This window comes from Siphateles boraxobius, unplaced genomic scaffold, assembly GCF_051911475.1.
Source record: "Siphateles boraxobius isolate OS27281-9 unplaced genomic scaffold, OSU_SipBor_1 61, whole genome shotgun sequence".
In the NCBI taxonomy this organism is placed as follows: Eukaryota; Metazoa; Chordata; class Actinopteri; order Cypriniformes; family Leuciscidae; genus Siphateles; species Siphateles boraxobius.
Genome location: NW_027509188.1, coordinates 10,219,539 through 10,227,327, shown reverse-complemented (window position 1 = coordinate 10,227,327; position 7,789 = coordinate 10,219,539).

The following is a 7,789-nucleotide window of genomic DNA, read 5'->3' as shown; positions in this document are numbered from 1 at the left end:
CAATTTAGAGTTGAGACATTCAATGTCATAATTGATAAACTTACATCTTGTCTTCAAAATCGTTTGGAGGCTTATAAACACCTCACCGAGCTGTTTGGTGCTCTTTTCATGCCCGAACATTTTGACATAAACGCTGACTCGCTCTCAGCTGCGTACCCACTGGATTTGGATAAGACCCTGGCAGACGAACTGACCCATTTTAGATCATTTATGCAAGATGAAGAAAAAATTCCCCTCAGAATGCTCCAAACAATGATTAATCTAAATTTACAATCAACTTTCCCAAACGTGTACATTGCGTTAAGACTTTTTCTAACACTGCCAGTTACGAATTGCGAGGGAGAGCGCTCATTTTCTAAAATGTCTCGAATTAAAAATTAACTGAGAACGAAAATGTGCCAAGAACGTCTCAACTCTCTGTCGCTTATGGCCATTGAGTCCGAACTCAGTTTCGATGAAGTGGTGGATGACTTTGCGAGGAGGAAGACACGAAAGAAACTCCTGTAAATTTAGTGTGCCCGGGTTGGGTAACCATGGATTGAATGCTTGAATTGCCAGGACCTGCAAAAATGTTTTTTTTTTTTTTAATTGTGTGTTTTCTTAAATTGCATTTTCTTGCTTGATGATCTAATGTTTAAACTTTACAGGCATGTTATTTTTTTTATTGTGACAAATATTTTTTGGATTCATGTGATGCATTAAATATGTGTTTTTAATTGTATGTATTTTAATTGTATTTACATTGTAAATGTATTTTAATTCATTGTGTATAGTGTTTAGTGTATATGTGAAGTTAATTAATTAAATACGCGTTTCATACGCCTCAGTGTGGTGCATTGTTGATTATTCGTTGTGTAGCTAATATTAAACTTGTAGAGAGAAACATATCAGAAAAATTTATTAGTCCTATGCCTCGATTCTGTAAACCCTATAGGCCTGTATTTTTAGCGCAGGGGTAGCGCAGACATTTGACGCAGAGTGAGAACGGTTTCACGATCATCATAACTTTCACTTTCTATTAGATACTGTGAACGCGCAGATAAAATAACAGGAAGAAAATAAAGGGAGGGGGGCCCTTTGAGATAATTGGCCCTGGGACCTTGCAAGTCATTATCCGTCCCTGCCCACGTCCCTAAAGCTCAGGTAGGACAACCTTGTTAAAAAAAACTTGTGCGGTTGGCAAAAGTGTCTCCCAAAGTTCTATGTCAGGCATGACACGCACAGTTGGTCGTCCAAACAACAAAGTCACAGAACTGTGACTCAGTGACAAAAATCTGAGTTTGTACCTGTTTGTGGGTCTGCTTCAACTCCATCCTTCCTTCTGTGAACTGCAGACAAAACTCCTTGTCAGTACATGCCTGCAGAATGTTATGGTCCTGGTGCTTAAAAGGGCATTTAATCTCCACACATCCTTTCCCGCAACATGCACAATGCACAAGTGCATCAGGAGTCCTGCATATTTCAGGGAAAGAAGGGTTGATTATGAATCCACAGTATGCCACTTGTATGTCCCTGTGCCGCAGCTCCGTCTGTGTGATGTAGGAGACCCTTGTCGTATCCTGTTTTTCTCTCCCCCATTTAATGGCCTCTGGGCCATCTGGGTTTCTGTGGATAGCACACCTTCTCCACGGTTGACTTTGCTGGTCTGGTTATGGAGGTTGAGACAACAGCGTGTATGATGGAGGCGGTTATCCTTCCAGCCCGTGTGCTGTGCCATATGTCAGACTTATGCTGCTGTTTTGTGTTCTTTTCCAGTGCAGTTTCCTCTGTGGCTGCCACAAGGTGTGTCAGACCCTCACAGTGTTGAAGCAAGACCGACAACTCACAGCCATCCATTTGTGGGTCGCGCAGACGCAGCAGTGACTTGGGGAGGACACATGGCTGAATGGGGTCAGCATAGAGGTGGAAGAATTCCTCCATTACAGAGCACAGTCCGGACCTGTGTGCATGCATGAGTTCTGTGAGGGGTTTTAAATTGGCAAGTGTCTTCTGCTGTAAACATGTGCCACCTGAGCGGGTCCGGATCTTGAGTGCTGTGGTGGTGTCTCCACAGACTGACCGATCAAGTGCATTTTTTTGGCTGACCTTCTTGTAAAGTTAATAGTATGGCCAGGCACTCCCTGCACTTTGGTTATTTTGGAGGGCATCACCCAGTACACTTCAACATCTGTTGGAGTCACATTTCCCCGCAGACGCACAGCTGTATCGATCTTGTACAGGAGGGCTGCCACATGTGCGCACTTCTCTGCCACGCCAGCCATACAAGTGCAGTGAGCGCTCTCCACTTCCCCACATGCTGTAAGTATGACCCATTGCTGTAGGGGCTTCTGGCTGAGTCGCATGGAGTGATTCACCTAAGAGAATAAAAGCATTATTAATAGCTTGTAGAGAAATACAAAACAGTACTAGCAAGACACATTGAGCTATTTGATGCATGCAGCCAATCAGGGGCACAATGTGGTTGGAAGTGGGCTGGGGATGGATGTGCTTACCTGCATACTACACTGATTTGTCTACAACACCAGTAAACTCACTCCCTTCATACATAGAACACACTGCCCCCAGCCCCCACATGTAAACCATTCATCACATTTACATCATTCATCCCTCCCCTTTTTCTTAACCCTCTGGGGCGCTCTAATGCGCCGGCGCGTTTTGCTCGATTTTTTTCACATAGCAGGAAAACAGACTTAAAATACTCTGTCATTTTTGGTCATACAGGCTTAAGAGGTATATAAAAATAAACGGTTGAATGTCTATTTTTTATGTGTCCACTTACAGTCGAAATAAAACATTGTGCTTTTGTAATATAAAGAAAATAAACAGGGTGTGCTTTCTGTCTCTCCATCTCCGTTAACCTTTTCTCTGGAGCACGTCTCTAAACTTAAACAAAACTCAGCGAATACTATTCAGCCAAGCATGAGCAATATATCTTTATAATCATTTAAGTTTGCACTTGTAAAATATCTAATTCAAAACTAAAATAAATATTCTCTGTTTATGTAATCTATAAAAAAAGAGAGAGGTGTCAGCCGATCTCATTATCGTTCTCTCAGCTCATTATTCTGCTAATGTGACACGCCCACGGAGAGCGCGCGGTATTCAGACGCAAATGATCTGAAGTGACACATGCAAACGTGTCAACGCCCCTCATAAACGCGATAACACAACAAATTTAATCATCAGATTAATGTACTATTTCATCTTGCGAGGCTGTGACTGTGAGGAATAATCCTGGGACATTTACCTCAGAACATGTACTGGTTTATTTTCATTTCGAGGAGTGACGGATCTAGCCGAGAATTCTGAGCAGCCTAAGTTTTTTATTCTTGTGCTTTGTTCTAATCGCGATATGGAATAGTGTCTGTAAACGCAAAAAGTTTAAATTTGAATCATGTATCTGTGTGTGAATGAATTAACAGCACAGATGGGCGCTGTTGTTTATGTTTAGCCTACTATGTTACAGATGAAATATGAAAGACAACTTTTCGTAGTTTTGTATAGATTATAAAGTTTTTATTCTAAAATATCAATTAAGCTTTTGTTATCCAGTTTCTGCTGATATGTTAAATATATAGTAGGCTATGTTCTGTAAAAAATAAACTCATCAACTAAGATGTTATTATAGTGTTTGTTCCAATGTAAGCTATATCAAACTAATGAATCCTTAACTTTAAAATATGTATGATAAAATGTATTGGCCTACTTTAAAAAAAATACTTTATAAGAAATTTATGGGAAAAGACAATTTTCTTTTCAAGATGTTTCCACCTCTAACTTTAAACAAATTCTGTAGAGTGGCCCATATAGCCTATTTGCACAGGATTTGTCTCCAGAAATGACTATGTACTAAAAATGTGCTTTTGACTTTCATTTATATTTGGATTATATATATACACTGCCGCTCAAAAGTTTGGGGTCGGTACGATTTTTAATGTTTTTCAAAGAAGTCACTTATGCTCACCAATGCTGTATTTATTTCATTAAAAATACAACAAAAAACAGTAATATAGTGAAATATTATTGCAATTTAAAATAACTGTTTTATTTATCAATAATAAATAAATATTATTTATTCCTGTGATCAAAGCTGAATTTTCAGCAACATTACTCCAGTTTTTTTTATTATCAGTGTTGAAAACAGTTGTGTACCATTTTTTTAGGATTCTTTGATGAACAGAAAGTTAAAAACAACAGCATTTATTTGAAATATAATCTTTTGAAACATTATAAATGTCTTTACTGTCACTTTTGATCAATTTAATTCCTCCTCGACGAATAAAAAAAAAAAAAAAAAATACTTACTGACCCCAAAGTTTTGAACGGTAGTGTTTAATGTTACAAAAGATTCTATTTCAGATAAATGCTGTTCTTTTGAACTTTCTATTTATCAAAGAATCCTGAAATAAAAATGTAAATATCTGTTTTCAACATTGATAATAATGAGAAATGTTTCTTGGGCATCAAATCAGCATATTAGAATGATTTCTGAAGGATCATGTGACACTGAAGACTGGAGTAATGATGCTGAAAATTCAACTTTAAAATCACAGGAATAAATTATATTTTAAAATATATTAAAATCGAAAACAGTTACTTTAAATTGTAATAATATTTCACAATATTACAGATTTTTTGTTGTATTTTTAATTAAATAAATACAGCATTGGTGAGCATAAGTGACTTCTTTTAAAAACATTAACAATCGTACCGACCCCAAACTTTTGAACGACAGTGTGTGTGTGTGTATATATATATAAAAAAAAATTTCACATTATTTCTTGTGTGACACACCGGAATGAAAGGCTGATTATACGAGACATTGTCTTCTCAGGTGTGAATTATTCATGATAGGGGTTGGGCCGTTCACGCCCACAGGCATTAATGCCTTTCCAAACAAAAAGTGTTATACAAAATTGAAATCAATGTATTGTTTTATGTGAATGATTAGGCAGGATGAGTTTCAGATCATTTTGAAGCAAAAACTCTAGGCCACAACAGCCATTAGTCAAAAGTATTGTGGACACATATTTAGTATGTGTTTTGTGGCCTTATTTCAGAAAGTTTATTTTTTTAGTTTTTTATCAATAACCATGCATAAACAATATTCTCTCAAAAATACAAACATGTACATACATGTTGCTCACATATTATGGTAGCCCCGTTTGTGCTAAATAGAGTGTAATTACACCTTTGCCATTAATATGTTTATAAGCAACTGAAAAAAGCACAAATGTCAGGGCATGTCAAAACATCTCAAGGACCCCAAACACACCTTAGACCCCAGAGGGTTAATACAGCCCTTAGCCACCCCCCATCCTTCCTGCCCACTCTTTAAGATCACAAAACTTTGGGCTTTTGATAGTACCTAGATTATCTAAGTCTACCACAGGAGGGAGAGCATTTTCCCATTTGGCTCCTAAACTCCGGAATTGTCACGGTTTATGAATTCATTGTCTCCTTCTAGTCTCGTGTTTCTGTTGTTAGATGTGTGGGTGTGCGTGAGTGGGCGTCTCCACTCTGATCAGGTCGATTAGCGATCCAGCTGATCGCAATCACCTCCCCAGCTGCTGCCTATCATCTCACCTTTAAATATTCACTGAACTTTCCTCTCTTTGTCACATCGTTGTTTGATGTTCTTGTGTGTGATCCTGTTCCCGTCTACGTCTTGTCCTGTTCCTGTTTCAGTTCCTGTCCCTCGGTTCGCTATCACTCTGGATTATTCATCATCTCATCACCACGGCACTTCACTCTGGAACACTGACCATCTTGTCCCTGCGTCACCAGCTTGTTGTGTGTGCTCTGACTGAGAGTGTTTACACTATTAAAGAGTTTTACTTGCATTCTTGCTTCCGCATCTTCTATCGTGATAGGAATAGCCTTCCTGATAATGTTCGGGGCTCAGACTCACTCTCCCAGTTTAAATCAAGATTAAAGACACATCTCTTTAGCCTAGCATTCATATAATGCATCTCCTAACCTTATACAGTTATTTCAGATCAAATGCACATGATTATCCTTGATTTATGTTATGAACAGCAGCTACGCAATTATTTTCAATTTGCTTCTCTGTTTCATCTTGGGATGCTTATCCTGAGCTAACTAGAGAGGATGTCAGCTCCAGTTTGGATCCAGCCTAATATGAAGACTTCAGATACCCAACACCTATGAAGAGACGGCACCAAACCCTGCAAAGACCTCATTTGATACAAACTCGCTAGAGATGCTAGAGACTGTGGCCTTTAGTCTCCTTGTTAGAACGCTCGCCTCCCATGCGGACGGGCCTGGGTTCGAACTGGAGGGGCTACACTTCTTCTGTCCATGAGCAAAGTGATGTTGGGGAGGATTTACTTGATGTACGGACTGAAGGGGAAGGGGATCATTCTGAGTCAAATTTGAATGACCCAGCAGAGTCGGAGTCAGAAGGGGTAGATCATCCTGTTTCAAATAATTCTGATAAAGCAGATCAAAGTTATCATACCTACAAACTCAGAATAATGTACTTTATGTCGTCTTGCTGCGCGGTGAGGAATAATACTATCGTAATAATCCTGGAAGTGCTGGTAGTTTCATTTCCAGGAGCAACAGATCCAGCTGATGTGAACAGTAAGTTTATTCTTAAGTGCTTTGTTCTAATCGCGATATGGAATAGTGTCTGTAAACCGCAAAAAGACTGTTTAAATATGAATCGCGTTTCTGTTTGTGAATGAATTAACGGCACAGATGCACACTTTTGTTTACTATGTTACAGATGAAATATGAAAGACAACATTTCGTTGACTAGTTTTGGATAGATTATAAAGTTTTTATTGTAAAATAGACATCAGCTTTTGTTAGCCAGTTTCTGCTCATATGTTAAATATATAGTATGTTTTGTCAAAAATAAACTCATCAACTAAGATGTTATTATAGTGTTTGAATCCTTAACTTTGAAATATCTATGTTAAAATGTATACTTTAAAAAAAAGAAAGATTACGCTTGAAATATTGTTAAAGGGTAACTAAACCCTAAACCAACTTTTTTTAGTTAATTATCTGTAAGAATGGAGCTTCATAAATGCTGTTCATTGATTCGAGTAACTTTTTTGACATTTGTGTATAAAATGTTTTAATTCTACAATAGATGGTATAAAAACGTCTGAGTGCTGCCCTCTTCAGGTTGAAAGGTGGCTACTGCAGTTGAATTTTCCTATTGGATGTTTGGGGTGGTTCGTGACGTAAGGGGTTGTTGGTGACATAGCCAAGTTCCATACAGAGAGATGCATCTCAGGTGCACTCCCCCCTCTGCTGGGCTCTGCCCACTTTTCCAGCATTTTTCAAATATTGCCAGTGGGTGGAGTCAGGCTCTGATCAGGGGTTTAGTTACCCTTTAAAATTGTAATTGTTGTTGATTTACATGTGAACACTGTCAGGTACAAAACACAGGATCCAATAGCGAGTGAACAAAGGTTTAATTAGAAGTAGCAAAGTACAAGGCAGGCTGGAGAATGTCTCGGATCGGCAGTTCGGCTCTTGGTAGCGCAGAGACTGCAGTGGGCTGGAATATCCAAGAAGACAGGAAAGGTGCACGAAAACAATGACGAACCCAACCGGCCACAAGTCCAAACTCTGGAAAAATAATCCGGTAGACAGGAAACTGGAACCGGGCGAACTGCACAGACTGCGAGACAGGGATAACCAGAACAACGATCTGACAATGAACATGACAAACACAAGACTACATATAGGATTCATAAACGAGACACACCTGTGGCTGATCTGATTGCTAGTCAGCAACAGCTGACACTGA